At 50.0% G+C, this 18297-nt stretch overlaps 1 long non-coding RNA gene across 2 annotated transcripts; it reads right to left on the reverse strand.

The window, feature by feature from the left end:
- Positions 1-16220: 16220 nt before the first annotated feature.
- LOC112897006 lies at positions 16221-17975 on the reverse strand. 2 transcript variants are annotated; one of them, XR_003229567.1, is made up of 2 exons: positions 17248-17975; positions 16221-16660 (listed from the first exon to the last, which is right to left on the reverse strand). It is a non-coding gene; the product is annotated as an uncharacterized LOC112897006 (long non-coding RNA). The 2 variants fall into 2 exon arrangements; XR_003229568.1 differs by having other exon boundaries at positions 17466-17971.
- Positions 17976-18297: the final 322 nt, after the last annotated feature.

Here is an 18297-nt window from a genome sequence, read left to right on the forward strand (position 1 = left end):
CTGTTCCTGCCCCACCTCTTGTGACGGGTTTAACATAAGTAGCCTTGACTGCTGCTGCTCCGCAATTGTTGCCATGAACAAATCCTTGAACTTTGCTTGCATTGCATTCTTTGCTGCTGCCATGATTTCTTCTTTATAGCGGTCATGGCTCCATGCTCTTTGGACCACATGGCTGTACTGAGCACATCCTTCTCCCTATGGGGTTTCAACTGACCTTTTTTCTGAAGCTCGGCAATTTGAAACATTTTTTCTGGCACTGCTTCGGTCTCGGGTCGATCAAATTTTGGTTTCCCTTCAACTATCTTTGGCTTCCTTGCTTCAAGCCACTGCCATCCATGTTTGTCCAAGCCTTCATAAGGGTCGGGCTGCCCGGTAGCTATTGCCGCCTCTCTTTCACGCCGCCACTTGTTGACCTTCCTTTGGTACCCACCCGGCCCAATCTGGACTCAATCTATGTTGCTCTTTGCTAGTTCACTTTGCTTCTAGCTTAGAGCTAGAGCTTCTTCAGTGGTCTTCTGTCGAACAAACTCTTCCCATTGTGCTAGTGTAACGTCTCTATAATTTGCAAATGGCGTTCGACCCTTCTGGACATACCGGGTATTCTGTTCGCTCTTCCACCGGCGGAAAGTTTCACTCAGCATCTTCAGAGCATAATGCTTTACTTGTTCTCTACTTCTGCTGGGCAGAATAAAATTTGTGCTCAACAATTGCCACATCGCTTCTTTCCACCCCTCAGGAACCAGGGGCCAATTGAGGATCGTTGGATCCAAAACCATCTTTATTCTGATTATAGCACTGATAGCATTCTGAAACTTTGCTACAACCTGCAGAGGATCTATGGGCTCTCCTACCGCGCTAATTGCATTGACAGTCCATAGCCCTTCGGGTTATTAGTTTCTTCCTCGCTGACCCCGTTTCCTTTTGTTTTGGCTGTCACAGGTTGTACTTGCAGGATCAGGACCCAAGCTTTCATTGTCTTCCTCTGTGGGAGTACGGGGTCCGCGTCGGCGCTTACTCCTTCCTGTTAGAGCCACCTACACAGATAATACACGTCTACCATCACATTGGTAATTTGCCATATCGACATTTTTAGCCTGCATGCCACGATTTTTGGATCCTTATCTCCAATTTTGAGGGGTTTGGATTCAAGGCTCGGGGGCTGCGGGGTACGTGGCATCGACTACTTATTTTTTCAAATTTGTTTGAAAAAGTGAGTAAGGAAGATTCAAGACTAAAGTGACCCTCAGCCTGATTCTTCGATTCAACCTAAGGCTCGGGGGCTACTCCATATGGAGTGCGATTTTTCAATCGCACACCATATTAGAAATAAAATTCGGGGTATGAGCACCTCATAGCTTTGATGCAGCCAAGTAAGTACTCGAAGAAGAACTTCAAGACGGAGCTTCAAAAGAAGCCGAAGACTACTTCGAAAGTACTCAATAAGCCTGCAGTACTCAGCTACGAAGAGCTCGGGGGCTTGTCAGACCTGGGGCCACGGGACTGTGTACATAACGTAGTTTAAAGAGGTTTAAGAGATTAAGCCCATTTTATCTCTTATTTATCTCGTTTATCTCTTATTTATCCCGTTTAAGTAGGAGATAGAGCTAACCGATACAGAAGGAATCTACCCGAGATATATTCTGGTACGATTCCTTAGCTGGTGTTGGTTAGTATCTTTGTAACCCTGACCTCCCGGATATATAAGGGAGGGCAGGGACCCCTCTCAAAACAAGATCTCTAGATCATTCTACACCAAAGGCAATACAAATCACCATACAAGACGTAGGGTATTACGCATCTTGCGGCCCGAACCTGTCTAAGTTTTGTGTTCCTTGCACCTTCGAGTTCCTGATCTCGGCGTCTCCTCACCAAAACTTACCACCTTGGGTATATCCCACGGTGGGCAGCCGGTAAAACACCGACACCTTCCTTGTTGGGATTTCTAGCCCGGCTTGGGAGAGTTGTTGCGCGGCCACAATACTTCTCCTGAAGCATCTGGCACACGCGTAGTCATAGTGTACTGGATGGCCTCCTGGTTGCAGTCATACGACTTCTTCAAGCCGCCTCGGAGAGTGAGTACCCCACTTCGTCCTGGCATCTTGAGAAGTAGATAAACATAGACTGCCATGAATTTGGCCAGTGCCGGCCTACCCAGTATGGATGATATGAAGATTCGAAGTTGGCAACTTCGAATTTGATGAACTCGGTACAGTAGTTCTCCCTCATGCCGAAGGTGACTGGAAGGACCACCGTGCCAAGTGGATGCGCTACGTTGCTTGGGACAATGCCGTAGACGGGAGACTTGCTTGGGACAAGCATGTCCGTTAAGTCTAAGCCCATCTTTCTCAACGTGCTGGCGAAGATGAGGTTGAGACCGCTTCCGCCATCAATGAGTACTCTGGTGAGCTTGACCTCTGCCACCACCGAGTCCAGGACCAAGGGGAATTTGCCAGGCTCCGAGAAGCTGGTCCATTGATCATCTTGTGAGAACGAGATGGGGACCTCCGACCATCGGAGTGGTCGTGGTACCGCCGGCTCGACGGACATGATTTCTCAGAGTAGTAGTTTCTGTTCCCTCCTGGAACTGAACTCTTCGTCACCTCCGAAGATGACGTTGATGGTTTTCGAGGCATCTTGGAACTTCACATTGCGCGATTTGTCACCTTGGTCGTCCTCTTCGGGCTCTTTATCCGTTGACTTGTTCTTCTTGTCATTGCTGGTATTGCTGAATGTCCTCCGGAGGTTGTAGCAATCAATTGCCTCATGGTTGGTACCTGGATGCCATGGGCATTGCTTCTGCAAGAGCTTTTCGAATTACTCCTGCGTTGTTGTCTTCCTGCCTCGCGGAGGATGATCCACAGCCGCGATGAGGTCGTCTGGCTTGCGCTTTCGGGATGAACCCGAGTAGTCCAGCTGTCTCTTGTAGGTACGGTTGTCATTTGTGCACCTCGGGTTATTGTCGTTGCGCCTCGGGAACCATTCATGCATCTTCTCCTCTTGCTCGGACCAATCGTGCGTCATGTCACGAAGTCCTGCAATAGTTTTTGGTCTGTTATGCCCAAAGTCTCTATAGGTGCCTGGGTCGGTGAGGCTATTGTAGAAGCAGTCGATGATGTCCTCTTTTGAGATGTTTGCAATGGTGGCTCGTACGTTGAAGAAATGGTGTGTGTATGATCATAGGAGCTCATCGCGTTCCTGTTTACACTGAGCAAGGTCATGACAAGTACCTGCGCGGGTGATCGCCCCCTGGAAGTTGTCGATGAAGACTTTCTTGAGCCCCTCCCAAGAGTTGATCGAGTTATTGCTGAGGCATTCCAGCCATGTGAGCGGTGCAGGGTCCAAAGCCATCGGGAAGTAGACGACCTTGGTGGTGTTGGAGCCTCCTGCAACTTCTATGGCGGTAGAGTAACATCGTAGCCATTGCTGAGGAGCTTGTTTGCTGTCGTACTTGGTGATCCCAATTGGCTTGAAGCCCTCAGGGTACTTGTAACTATTGAATCGTGCTATGAATGCTGGAAAGCGATCACTGTAGTCGGTACCTTCTGGATCAGCTACTTCACGCTCTCTGCGTCTGGAATCAATTATGGATCTAGCATCATGTCCTTCATTGATTTTCTGGTGCAGGTCTTCAATGGGTAAGTCTTGAGGATTCCAATGGTTGGGATGATTAGGTTGTCACAGGTTGCCTCCTGGAGGTGGCTGCTGCCTCCTGCTAGTGGTCTGACTTCCACGAGCGTTGTCATTATTATTACTTCATTGATGTCGAGGACGGCCGCCTGCCGTTCGACTGTTAGCCTGGCTGCAGCTTTCGCCCATGTGTTCTTCTCCGATGGCTGACGCCGGGTTTTGTTGATCGAGCTGGATCCATGCTCTCTGCGCGTAGCGAAGTGCTTGGCGCAGGTTTGGATCATTGCTGCGTTCGAGTATGGCGGTTACCCTGGCAATGTTAGCCACGGGGGTTCTGAAGCCCCGCTTGTTCAAGACGGCAAATTCGGCGTCCAGTTCACGATGCATAGATTGTATGCGCTCCTTGACCCTCCTTCGCCGAGCTGCGCGGGCTCTATTCCTGGCCCTTCGTGCCTCACGCTCTGTGTTGTTTTCATCGCCGGTGTTGGTTGTGGCCTCGTCTTCGGATATCATGTCAAGTGTTTCGTTGGGTGAGAGGCCATCATCCTCCCCCTCTTCTGCCATCAACACTTGGCATGATATGAGTTCGTCGGAGCTCACTTCGACTAGCTCGGTCGATTCTTCTGCCATGGTGGCTAATGGCTTGCCCTCCTGAACAGGCAAGGGCTCGAGGTGTGCCACGAGTCGGTCTTCATCTTCGAGTAGATCGGAGAGTTTCATGCCCTTCCAATGCATGAAACGACCTTCTGGGGTGGAGGTGAACATCGGATCATCGTCACCAAGGCGACCCGCAGCCCCCCGACGTGCCGTGGCTTCGGGTTTCCCGATTTGGAGTAAAAAGTCCAAGTCCTTTTCCAATGTGGAGAGAGACTCGGAATTATTGGCCTCCTGAGGTTCAGTGGCTGAATTGTGTGGACCGAGTCGTGATCGGCTACGCAAGTCCTCAGATTGGAGCGAGTCCGATCTGAGCGTGATCGTTGCAGTACGGGGTGGAGTCATGTTGAAAACGGACTCCTCGATCTTCCTGGCGGAGCCATGGGTCAACAAGTCGTCGAGATTGTTGACAAACTCATCGAGCTCGCTGTGAAAACTTGCTGCTAGAGTTTTCAGCTTCATGACGTCGATGGTGAGTCGACAGAAATTGCCTGTGCTGTCTGCGATGCAGACCCATGAGCCAAAAATGAGCGTCGTGCCCTCGGGGAGCATGGCACTAGTGAACTTGAATGATGCCATCGAGTTCGCCAGTGGATCTTCGATGCGCACCCCTACCTAGCGTGCCAGGTGTTGGTGTTTTACTGCCTGCCCACCGAGGGGTATACTCGAGGTGGTGAGTTTTAGGTAGGGTGTCGCTGAGATCAGGAACTCGAAGGTGCAACACGAGGTTTAGACAAGTTCGGGCTGCGATGTGCGTAATACCCTACATCCTGTTTGGTGGTTTGTATTGCCTTGGGTGTTGATGTGTTTTGAGGGGGTCCCTGCCCGCCTTTATATATCCGGGAGGACAGGGTTACATGAATCCTAATCCGACACTAGCTTAGGAATCTTACTCGAGTACAACTCGAGTAGCTTCCTTCTATATCGACTAGTTCTACTTTGCATGCGAGTAGAGTACAACACAGATAAGGTATAGGAAATGTCCTATCCCCTATTCCTGTATGAACTACGTTATGTACACAGTCCCGTAGTCCCGGGTCTGACAGGTGGCTCCCTCGTCTCCGAGCTTGAGCAAACGATCTAAGTCCTCCTCAATCAGAGAAGGACTCGGACCGTGTAGCCTCCTCAGACTTGTTTGAGTCTGATCCGAGTAGTCCTAATGTAGCACAAGTTGAAGTCGCGTCAAAAATGGACGTCGTTTCGATCTCCCCGACGTGATCAGGGAGCAGCAATTCGTCGAGGTTGTCGACAAACTTGTCGAGATTGCTTCATCGACTTGGTGTAGAGGCCTCCAGCTTCCTAGAGTTGGCTAGATGGCCGTTGAAGCCACCCAAACCGTTAGCAACACGATCCAGGAGCCGAAGATGAAACTTGTGCCCTCATCGAGCACAGTGCTGGTGAAGCAGAAAGATGCCCTCGAGTTCTCCGGTGGATGCTCGATGAACACCCCTATCTGGCACACCAGCTGTCGGTGTTTTACCGCCACGCCCACTGAGGGATACCTCCGAGGTGGTGAGTTTGTAGGTAGGGTGTCGCCGAGATTAGGAACTTGAAGGTGCAAGGAACACAAAGTTTAGACAGGTTTGGACCGCTGAGAGCATAATACCCTACGTCCTGTGTGTGGTTTGTATTGCCTTAGGTGTTGATCGGGGTGATCTCCTGTTTGGAGGGGGTCCCTACCCTCCCTTATATAATTTGGGGGGACAGGGTTACATGGAAGTCCTAGTCAGATACGAGCCCAGGAGTCTAACCCGAGTCCTTTTCGGGTAGTTTCCTTCTACTCCGACTAGTTCTACTACTGTTCGAGTACTCCTACATCGGTACGAGTAGTTATAACAGATGTGGGGCGTGGGCCATATTCCATCCCCTATCCTTGGATATGTACGCTATATGCACAGTCCCGTGAGTCCGGGTCTAACAGCTTCCTTTATCTATTCTTGTATGCTCTGATTTGAATGTGTGTTGCAAAACGTATTTATAGGCCTTTTAAATTAAGCATGGTGCTTAGGTTAAAAAGTCTTCTTTTATCAAATTAGAAATAGTATCGAGTTTGATTAATCAACCTTAGAGTCAATGCTTGTATAGATCTTGGTTGTATATGTGGACTAACCCCTGTAGCAAAATCTTCAAATCCAAACGGGAGAGTCGTTGAGCCGAATTCAAATGGAAAGGTAAGCCAAGGCATTGGATTCATGTTGCGCAACACACGAAGGAGGTACATATCACCCTTCAAGAGCCCATCGTAATTATATCCTCTATCGCCTATGTTGATGCAATTTTAATTCAGCCTTGTTGGAGTAAGTCTCATGGTGAAAATAAAATTAAAAAAACCCAAAAAAATATTTTAGTTCAAATAAAGTAAGGTTCCCAGGTTCTCAAACCAGTAGAGTTCCTTTTGTTTCCACCTTTTTATTTTTGAATAAAGCACCAGGTACAAGAACAAGTCTGGGGGAGATCTCTCAGAGTTTTAACGCACATACGCTCAAGATCACCCACACACATGTGTACAAGACCGAAAGAACTAGCATGCAAAAGGCCTAGACCCCATCGCGGCGGTTTATGCACTCTACCCCTCAAATCTCCGTAATCCATGAGTTTAAATGAAAGTCGTTGCTAATCACTAAAATTAAACTCAATGGTGCTCTCTGATCACATACTTTAAGTTTGATTGGCTTGCATATATTTTATTCTTCGCTAAGCCTGAGCTTGTGAATCATATCCTAGGGAACCCATATTTGTTAAGTTGTTGAAAAGTGTAATGAAAATTTTAGGGAACCCATTGGTTTGATGAAAAGAATCCTCGCTTTATCCGCTTGTATGTCTGGGAAAATTTTATATCAAAAGAGAACTCTCCATAGCTTTACAACTCATGTTTGTCCTACCAAAGCCATATGTCGATCTCATAAAGAAACCATGTACATATGTGCCTCGTTATCACTTTGAGCTTCATCAAATGTTGAGACCCTAGTGAGATGCTTTTCATACTTGGTTGATCAAGATCACGTACACTCCATAGGCTAAACTTCTACAATGGAAGTTAGTCATTCCATTCCATCCATCCACAAAATAAAACTCCATGTGTAATGATCTCTCTCTCCAGTACTCCTTAAAACAGGCATGGGCTATATGAAAAAAAACAATATATAGATATATGGGAAAATACATGCTCAAAAGCATGGTGAAAAAAATATGGACACATGAAGGTCCAAGTGTTGAAAAAAATTGGACAGATGAAGGTCCAAGAAAAATATAGCCATGTCCTCGTGTCTCTCAAATAAAGGAGAGAGAGTTTCATAAAAGGAGTCTTTTATTTTCATCATCGACTTTCCATACACATGCACAGTCTTGATCAACTTGAATGATATGTCATCTCCATGGATCCAACCTTTGATTTTGCAATATATGTGAAACAAGTGCATGCTTTCAAATCTCCTACCATGAGCTCCACATAATCTATCTCTAGAAGTAGGATCAAAAGAGGCAATGTTTTGGTGAGGATACATACACACTGAGTGACTTGAGAGATCCTATGGAGGAGTAAAGCTATGGTTGGTCTCTTCAAAAATCTTTCAACCACATAGTCATAGAGTAGAGAAGTGGAGGAGACTGAAGTCAACACCATTCCACTCTTCAACTACCCAAACCGTTATGGTAGACACATCAAGATTCGTAGGTAAAGGTGAAGCTTGGAATAATCTATATGTAGGTATCCTAACAAAAGGAAGTGGTGTTCCACCTTAGTCTCAACCTTTACTCGAGGACGAGCAAAAACTAAGTGTGGGGGATCTTGTTGACGCTCGTTATGCACCAATTTCGACCATCAATTTGACCAGAAAATTAGAAGAACTAACATTTCTTGCAGGCATATTTATCCAAAATAATGTTAATTCCATATGTCCCCTAGAAAATATAGCTATGCAGAAATTTGAGCTAAAATGGAGGGAAAACACACCTTTGAATCCAAGGCACAAAACACTGACCAATCACGAGAAAGCATGAGGATTGAAGGACCCACATGACAGCCATAAAAGTAAGGAAACATACTCTCAATCCAAGGCAACACCTCACCGGCCAATCAAAACGCGTCGTTCAGCCTCCCATGGATCAGAGGGCCCACCAAAGCATGCAACCAACTTAGGACAACTCCAACTCATCGACCATGGACCAGAGAGCCCACTTACCAGTGTCCCTGCCAAAGGGGTGGCCAAATGCGGTTATCCTGGTTTGGCCAGTTTGGCCGAACTAGTTTTCGCACCACCGCCTTACTTCATGCACGTGGCGCCTCCCCATTGGATCTCAAGGTTGGTTCCAAGTTAGCCCCTTACCTCATGCACGTGGTGCCTCCCCATTGGATCTCAAGGTTGGTTCCAAGTGAGCCCCTTTCGTTTGCCGGCTAAAGCACCCCTTGGACACATCTATAAATAGGAGGGGAGGGGCTCCTAAATGAGACACACCATCACACAACACACACAAACCTTCGCTTTCGTACTTGAGCTCTAGGCTCATTTCTAGAGGTGTTAGAGATAGGGAGAAAATGAGATGAAGTCGGGGAAGTGCCGGGTTTGTCGGCACTCTCCACTAGCTTGTACCTTGACGGGTGCTTATCAATCAAAGTAAGTGTTCATTACTTCTTCTGAGCTTAGTTTCTTAGTTAAGTAATAGTTCTAGTTCCTTAATTGTTTGCTGAATCATTAGTTCACTAGTTAATGGGTGCTCTAGTCTAAGGCCAAAGGTTAGAGTAGTAACGAGAGTGTAGATGTAGTATCTAGACTAGACTTACCTTTTGGTTGTGATATATCCCATGGTTAGATGAGGTAGGTAGCAGGTGGTGACAGCCCTGTCTATCCAGCGTAATCCTCCCCGTTCGGGTATATCCTAGTGCTGTATTACCGGAGCGCACCAGGTTTTGTCCTGTGGGAAGCCAGTAGCCTGATGCGAACAATTAGGACAGTTCTATCTTACCTTTGATTCTTAGCCTAAGGATCCTCTCTGCCCTTTGCCTCTAGCTTGTGTAGTGTCCTTGGACGAACCTAAATCTTAGAGAATATACACACGTTCCTTAGTGGATACAATGGTATCTGTGCGCTTACATATTTATTTGTGATCGTAAAAATTTCCCAACAGGGGGCACGACCAAAAAACCATCCTCTTCGTTAACTGCAACACCATTAGCAAACAACCACTAATGCGATCTTTCCGGCCAGTCCAAAGTCACCGGCCGGATACCTCTATCCATGAGGTCCTGCTCCATTTCCGAATAGCCTTCTTATATCCACCCAGGCCAAGGCAGTGGTTGTATTTCTTGGCGACACATTGACTTTGTTCTTTTCAGATAACTCCTAAGCTTCCTTGGATAACTTGTATTCCTTTAACTCCTCCCAATAAGGTTTGACCTAGGGGAAACTGTCCCAGTCCAGTTCCTTGTCCTGCTTGACGTACTTTCCAAATAATTTCTTCTTAAATGTTGAAAATGCGAGGGCCATCTTTTTCAGGGCACATTTCTTCATAAGTTCTTAATCGACTCCTTCAGAAAGAGTGAATATATCCTTGAGTTCTCTCCATAACGTCTCCTTTTGTTTTGGAGGTACATCATAGCGTTGTTCATCTGGATTCTTCGCTTTCCAAAGTCTTGTGGTGATCGGCTCGAACAACCCCCCACCCTGGGTTGTAAACTTTCCACCAGCCTCCTCAGGAGCACATGGGCAGCCCTCTACGTCCACTAGTGTGTCGACCTATCTTCCCTCCATCTTCTTGGTCTGCCGTCGTTTCCTTTTGGATTTGCTCTTCTTCAATCCGGAGGACTGAAGAAAGATTTATTAATAAAAAACTAATACTAATACAAGATGTAAATCAGGTTTCTGTATGTATATATGCATAAGATATGTACCCCGACAGGATTCTCGCTAGAAATGGTCTGCTCATGCCTCGGCGCAAAGTCATCATCATTTTCTTCTCCAATGGCATCTCTGGACATATTTAGGAAAGAATTAGCTGTCTGGGCCTCTTCTTCACCATATTGTTCATATACAGTCGTACTATCATAGTTGATTGCATCTATAAGAAAGTGTTCGACATCTTGTCCAGCACCGTCCATCTTAACTGAAACCCTAACCCTAAGACATCAAAGATAAACAAATTAGCAAGTTTTTATGTGTGAGAGAGTGTGTGTCTCTATGTGGGTGTATGTCTATGTGTGTGTATGTGTGTGAGTCTATGTATGTGTGTGTGTGAGTCTATGTATGTGTGCACTACTGGAAACAGGAATTTTCCTTTGTACCAAGACCCGTCAGGGAAATATGAGAAAACCGTCAGAAAAACATGTTCTGACGGGATCAACAGAAAAATACCGTCAGGGATAGCTCTTTAGAAAAATTTAATTTCCCTGCCGGTTTACCGACAGAACATATTTTTCTGATGGCCTTTCCCTGACGGTTCACTCCCAGGAAATTTCGGTGCTGTCAGGTTTTGAGAAGCATCAAGAACCGACAGCATAAATCATTTTCCTGTCGGTTGCCACACAGGGAAAACCCTACTAGGAAATTAAAAGGAATCCAGCACACAAATTTCCTCATTTAATCGACATTACAAATTCAATCACTCAAATAGATACACACTTGCACATATAGCTAAGTTGAATCAAAAGGCTTATAGATCTGTACAATCCAAGCAGCCATTATTTCTCATTAAATTTCCAACACATACACACCAAATTCCCTCTATATTTCATTACACAAAGTGAAAAGCACACATCATCAGTGACATACATGTGTACTGGTGTTTGCTCAACACGAATGACATGGACCATTCTGTTGTCTTCTGTCCTTGCAAGTGACAAAGTACTGAACATTAGCTTCTTAAAGCAACATTATAAGAATTAGATATGCTGTGAAGGCAACAGTTTAAAAACTGAACAAACAAGGAAATTGTACCTGTGTTATGTGGGGACGGCATTACCAGCGCCGGTCCCGCACATAGGTGCAAAATCCTCCAGGCAGTTAGGAAAGTATAGGATAAATGATTTGGTTAGTTATATGGAAAGACTAGAATCAGGGATTTGTTTTCTTAGAGATAGAGATCAGGCTATATGCCTATATAATAGATGTAATCGGGAGCTTGAGGGATGAACAAAGAATTACTTATCTCCTATCTTCCTTCTCCCTCCCTAATTTCACCATTGGGCAGACGGGCAAAATCCCCGCCGCCTCTACCAGCCGAGGCTACAAGTTACGGAGCCGAGGTCCTGCCGTCTTGGGCATTGACGCCCTTGACAACTTGGTATCACGATCCAGGCGTTCCTCATCCCCTTCACCATTAGCTCGCTTGTCCTCTGCTGCATCCCCCTTGCCACCTTCATTGATGGCTGAATTGTCGCCCTCTGACCTCGCAGCCCTGGTCACCAAGCTGACCGCCTCTGTCGAGGCCCTGCAATCCAGGCTCGACGAATTCGAGCAGCGCTCCGCTGATTCTTCCTCGTCAGGACACCGCGGGTCGCACACCGGTGAGCACCACCACGACCGGCCTCCACGTTTCCAAAAGCTGGATTTTCCCAAATTCGATGGCAAGTCCGATCCCCTCGCCTTCATCAACAGATGCGAGTCCTACTTCCACCAACAGCGCATCGCGGAGGAGGAGAAGGTATGGATGGCATCTTACAATCTGGAGGCGGGTGCCCAGCTATGGTTTATGCAGATCCAATGCGACGAGGGAACGCCACAGTGGCGGCGCTTCACGGAGCTGCTCCATACGCGCTTTGGGCCGCCGCTGCGCTCCAATCCGCTCGGCGAGTTGGTGGCGTGCCGCCGCACGGGCTCAGTCGTCGAGTACCAGGACCGATTTGAGGCCCTGCTTCCCCGCGCCGGCGCCCTGACGGAGGTCCAGAAGGTGCAGCTCTTCACCGCCGGTCTGCAGCCGCCCCTCAGCCTGGACATCGAGATCCTCAACCCACAGTCCCTCGCCGTCGCCATAAGCCTCGCCCGCAAGCTGGAGCTTCGTGAGCTGTGCGCGGGGACCCCCACGCCGCCGCCCCGCCACCAGGGCCAGAGGGGCCTCCTTCCGGTGCCCCCGCCGCGGCCTCCCCTGCCTGCGGCCGCTCCGCCGGCACCTGCTCCACAGCCCGGGGCGACTGCGGAAGGCCGCCAGGTCCGGCGTCTGTCCCAGGCGAAGATGGAGGAGCGCCGCCGCCTAGGTCTCTGCTTCAATTGCAATGAGAAGTTCGGGCGCGGCCACAACAGAGTCTGCCAACAGATATTCCTCATTGACTTGGCGCTCGACGACGATGACGGGGACGCCGAGGATGTCGAGCAGGCCGCCGACGAGCCGCGGATCTCCATGCACGCGATCACCGGCATCCGCACCAGCGAGACAATGCAAGTGCGCATTCATCTTGGCGGTGCCTCCCTCCTCGCCCTCCTCGACTTAGGCTCCACCCACAACTTCGTTGCTGCGGAGGTGGTCGCCCGCACCTCCCTCCAACTCCGACCCGGGGGTAAGCTGCAGGTTATGGTGGCCAACGGGGACCAAGTACCGTGCCCGGGCGCATACCGCGGCGTGGCGTTCTCCATCGGCGGGGAATCCTTTTTGGGGGATTTCTTCTCCTTGGCTCTTGCCGGCTACGATGTGGTCCTGGGCACACAGTGGCTGGCGTCTCTGGGACCCATCTTGTGGGACTTCGGCGCGCGTACCATGTCCTTCTAGCGCGGCGATCACAGGGTGTGCTGGCGCGGCCAAGCTCGGCCCTCCAGTCTGGAGCTTCGGGCTTGCACCAACGACGACCTCCTTCCAGCCCTCCTTGACACTTTCGCCGCTGTCTTCGCTGAGCCGCAAGGCATGCCGCCATCGCGTGCCCGCGACCACGCCATCACGCTGATCTCGGGTGTAGCTCCAGTAGCGGTCCGCCCCTACCGCTACCCCGCCGTGCACAAGGACGAGCTGGAACGCCAGTGCGCCGCCATGCTGGAACAGGGCATCATCCGCAGGAGCTCTTCGGCGTTTTCCTCCCCGGTGCTTCTCGTGCGGAAGCCGGTTGGAACCTGGCGGTTTTGTGTCGACTACCGCGCCCTGAACGCCATCACGGTCAAGGACGCATACCCGATCCCGGTGGTCGACGAACTCCTCGACGAGCTCCACGGCGCCCGCTTCTTCTCCAAATTGGATCTCCGCTCAGGCTATCACCAGGTCCGGATGCGCGCCGAGGATGTCGCCAAGACTGCGTTCCGCACTCACGACGGCCTCTACGAGTTCTTGGTCATGCCGTTCGGGTTGTGCAACGCTCCGACGACATTCCAAGCTCTCATGAATGACATCCTGCGGCCGTTCCTCCGCCAGTTCGTGCTGGTTTTCTTCGATGATATACTCATCTACAGCACCACATGGAGCACCACATGGACCGACCATCTTCGTCATGTACGCGCCGTCCTCAACGTTCTCCATCAGCACCGCCTCTTCGTCAAGAAATCCAAGTGCGCGTTCGGCACCAACTCCATCTCCTACCTCGGCCACATCATCTCAGCCTCCGGCGTCGCCATGGACCCGGCCAAGGTGCAAGCCGTCGCCGACTGGCCGGTGCCCCGTTCGGCACGGGCGGTGCGTGGTTTCCTCGGCCTTGCAGGATACTACCGCAAGTTCATCAAGGAATTTGGCTCCATTGCCGCGCCCCTCACCGCCCTCCTTCGCAAGGAAGGATTTTCCTGTTCCACCGAGGCGGAGGCGGCGTTCATGGCGCTCAAGACGGCCGTCACTACGACGCCCGTCCTCGCACTGCCTGACTTTGGACAGCCCTTCGTCGTTGAATGCGGCGCCTCCACGCATGGCTTCGGCGCCGTTCTCCTCCAAGGGCAACACCCGATGGCCTTCTTCAGTCGACCCGTCGCTCCGCGCCACCGGTCTCTAGCAGCTTATGAGCGCGAGCTCATCGGCCTCGTGCTGGCTGTTCGCCACTGGAGGCCATATCTGTGGGGACGCCGTTTTCTGGTACGCACGGATCACTTCAGTCTCAAGTTTTTGCTTGACCAGCGCCTCGCGACCATCCCGCAGCATCACTGGGTGGGCAAGCTGCTCGGCTTCGACTTCTCGATCGAGTACAAGGCCGGGCGCACCAACACGGTGGCAGACGCTCTCTCCAGGCGCGACACAGACGAGCCGGCGCTACTCACCATCTCCGGCCCCGGCTTCAACTTCGTCGCCCGCCTCCGCCAGGCCCACGACACAGATCCAGATCTGGCGGCGCTCAGGGAGGAGCTCGTCGCTGGCCAGCGATCCAGCCCTTGGTCTCTCCTCGATGGACTGGTTGCGTTCAATGGCCGCCTCTTCATTCCGCCGTCGTCTCCGCTCCTCCACGAGCTCATCACCGTCGTGCACGAGGACGGCCACGAGGGAGTCCAACGGACGCTGCACCGCCTACGTCGGGATTGTCACTCCCCCAAACTTCGACGCGTCGTCCAGGACTTCGTCCGCGCCTGCGCAACGTGCCAACGCTACAAGTCGGAGCACCTACATCCGCCTGGCCCTGCTCCTTCCGTTGCCCGTGCCCACGGCGGTTTGGACGGACATTGGGCTGGACTTCGTCGAAGCGCTTCCGTGCGTTGGCGGAAAGTCTGTCATCCTCACGGTGGTCGACCGCTTCAGCAAGTATTGCCATTTCATCCCCCTCGGCCACCCGTACACGGCGGAGTCAGTAGCGCAGGCCTTCTTCGCCGAGATTGTGCGCCTTCACAGCGTTCCACAGTCCATGGTGTCGGATCGCAACCCCGTCTTCACCTCAGTCTTCTGGCAGGAGTTGATGCGGCTCATCGGCGCCAAAATCCACATGACCTCGGCGTTTCATCCTCAATCGGACGGCCAGACAAAGGCTGCCAACAAGGTAATCACCATGTACCTCCGATGCTTCACAGGAGATCGTCCGCGGCAATGGCTGCGCTGGCTGCCTTGGGTGGAGTACATCTACAACACCGCCTACCAGTCCGCGCTCCACGACACTTCATTCCGGGTGGTCTACGGCCAAGACCCACCCTCCATCCGCAACGGTCGCCAAGAGCATGGCGGAACGTGATGAGTTCCTGGCTGACGTGCGGCTCCGCCTTGAGCAAGCCCAGGCCGTCTACAAGCGGCACTATGACAAGCATCACCGGGAGGTCCACTACAAGGAAGGTGACTGGGTCTGGCTGCGGCTGCGGCTGCGCCAGCGGGCTGCTGCATCGCTCCACGTTCCAACGGCAGGCAAGCTCAAGCCACGCTACTACGGGCCGTATCGCGTCGTCGCAGTCATCAACGAGGTCGCTTATCAGCTGGAGCTGCCGCCCAGAGCACATCTGCACAACATGTTCCATGTCGGTCTCTTGAAGCCGTTCGTGGGCACACCGCCGCCAGCTCTTCCGCCAATTCACAACGGTGCGGCTGTGCCGGAACCGGAACGCGTCCTGCGTTCGCGTTTGGCCAGGGGGGTTCGTCAGCTCTTGGTTCATTGGAAGGGCGAGCCAGCTGTTTCGGCAACCTGGGAGGACGCAGACAGCTTCATCGACCGTTACCCGCTTTTCCAGCTCGAGGACGAGCTGCTTGTCGGGGGGGGGGGGGCGATGTTATGTGGGGACGGCATTACCAGCGCCGGTCCCGCACACAGGCGCAAGATCCTCCAGGCAGTTAGGAAAGTATAGGATAAAAGATTTGGTTAGTTATATGGAAAAACTAGAATCAGGGATTTGTTTTCTTAGAGATAGAGATCAGGCTATATGCCTATATAATAGATGTAATCGGGAGCTTAAGGGATGAACAAAGAATTACTTATCTCCTATCTTCCTTCTCCCTCCCTAATTTCACCATTGGGCAGACGGGCAAAATCCCCACCGCCTCTACCAGCCGAGGCTACGAGTTTCGGAGCCGAGGTCCTGCCGTCTTGGGCATTGACGCCCTTGACAACCTGCATGATTACTTGGCAAACATATATATGGTGGTCCAAACTTTGCATAAATATTTACACTCAATCTGCAGTAGAGTAGTAAAAAGTAAGTTGTTGAGATTTGCTGGTAACCAAACACACTGCACAATCTGCAGTTTCAGAACAGATATTTACACCCAAACACAGCTTAGAATCTAGAGCATATTTACAACTGAATCTGGTCACTCAAAATTGCTTATCCAAATTGCATTACCAATTGTAACAGTAGAAAAGGAATATCTCTACATTCAATATTGGAACTGAACTGAAGCATCTTACTATGAGATCATCACTGAATTCTTTCTTTTGTGTCTTGTCCTGAACCAAAATCACCTTGTCCCTATCCCTGTCTTGAACCAAACTGCAAAGCCTCCATGGATTTGCCGTGTCCCTTGTAATCGATCCCAGAGGACACGCCATACCCAGCCGCTGCCAGCCGCATGCCACATTCTGCATTCGGCAATCATTCATGCATTTGAATTGTTAGAATCAGAAACAGGCCAGGAAACAAAGAAGAAGAAAAGAAACAGCTCTGAAGATCATCTGATTCTGATCCAAATTGCGTTTCAGAATCATCGGTTGCATAGGCATTGTGCAGATTATTAATTTATTTACTACAATATACATCTGATTCTGATCCAAATTGCGTTTCAGAATCATCGGTTGCATAGGCATTGTGCAGATTATTAATTTATTTACTACAATATACTTTTATCTATATCTCTGTACCATAACACAGGAGGTCAGGAACTGAACAGATTAAAGCAGCAGGAAAGGCTGAAAGATGATAACTTATATAAACATGTATTGCATGAAAGGCTGGACTGAAAAAATAAAGCATGCTGAATGTCATAGAGGGGCAACACTAGAATCTACAAATGAATGTCATATAAATTATATATGTATGCTGAATGTCATAGAGGAACCAAACTAAGGTCCTAAATAGCTTCCTAATTAAACAACACTGCACAATCTGCTGTTTCAAAACACGTACACAGCCCAAACAACACTATCTAACAACTCGAGACATACTTAACTGAAAGAAAAGCCAGAAACATTGAACACTAAGTGTTCAGGCCTTGTTGAGGAACTACAGCCTAGTCAATTTATGAAATCTATCGTATACCTGCAGCTTGAAAGCAACTGTTAGGATGGGGGAAAACATCTAGGATGGAAAAACATCTGCAAATTACCAAATCGCTAAGACAGAACCTTGACGGTGGAAAAATATGGAGTTGCACAAATAAATCACTACCTATACAGATCCTGCGGAGGGGCAAGCCACCGGTCCTGCTCACCTCTTCACAGGAATTGATTGGCGCTCAAGATGACGAGCTTGGAGGCTGTGTTGACACAGAGAGTTTGGAGATGGGCAGATCTGGTGAAGGTGGCTGCAGATCTGTGCGTGCCTGTGTCGTCGGCGGGCCGGCAGAATTGGGCAAGCCCATGTGGCCCGGCGGGAGCCTCGTGCGGGGGCGTCCATGGCGACGCCACAACCGCCACAACCGAGCGCAAATATGATGTACCTGTGGTAGACGACAAGTGTGGTGAGCAGGAGCAGGGCGAGGCCCCCGCGGACCCTGCACCCCTGCGTCGAGGAGCTCGCCGCCCCTATGCCGAGGAAGCCACCGTGTGCCAGGGAGAGAAGAGGTAAGGTTGGGGAGAGAAACAGAGTATTCGGTGAGATAAGTGAGCTGTGAGAGAGTGAGGGGATGAGGCCGGACGTGAAGGGATAAAAACTGGAATGGATGAAAAGTTCGGGACCGGAGGGTACAGAGTATTCGGTGAGATAAGTGAGCTGTGAGAGAGTGAGGGGATGAGGCCGGACGTGAAGGGATAAAAACTGGAATGGATGAAAAGTTCGGGACCGGAGGGAAGGGGCAATTTTCCTGTGTGCGTTTTAGGAAACGCTCAGAAAAATTTCAAAGTACACACGGATATTTTCGTTTCCGGTAGTGGTGTGCGTTAGAGTGTATATATGTACATGTACACGTAATTTAAGGTGAGTTCCAATTAGTAAGTCTAAAAATGACAGATGTGTGTGCGCGTGCGCGCAATAATTAAAGAACATGTACAAGCAATATAAA

Source organism: Panicum hallii, chromosome 6 (assembly GCF_002211085.1).
Source record: "Panicum hallii strain FIL2 chromosome 6, PHallii_v3.1, whole genome shotgun sequence".
Lineage (NCBI taxonomy): Eukaryota > Viridiplantae > Streptophyta > Magnoliopsida > Poales > Poaceae > Panicum > Panicum hallii.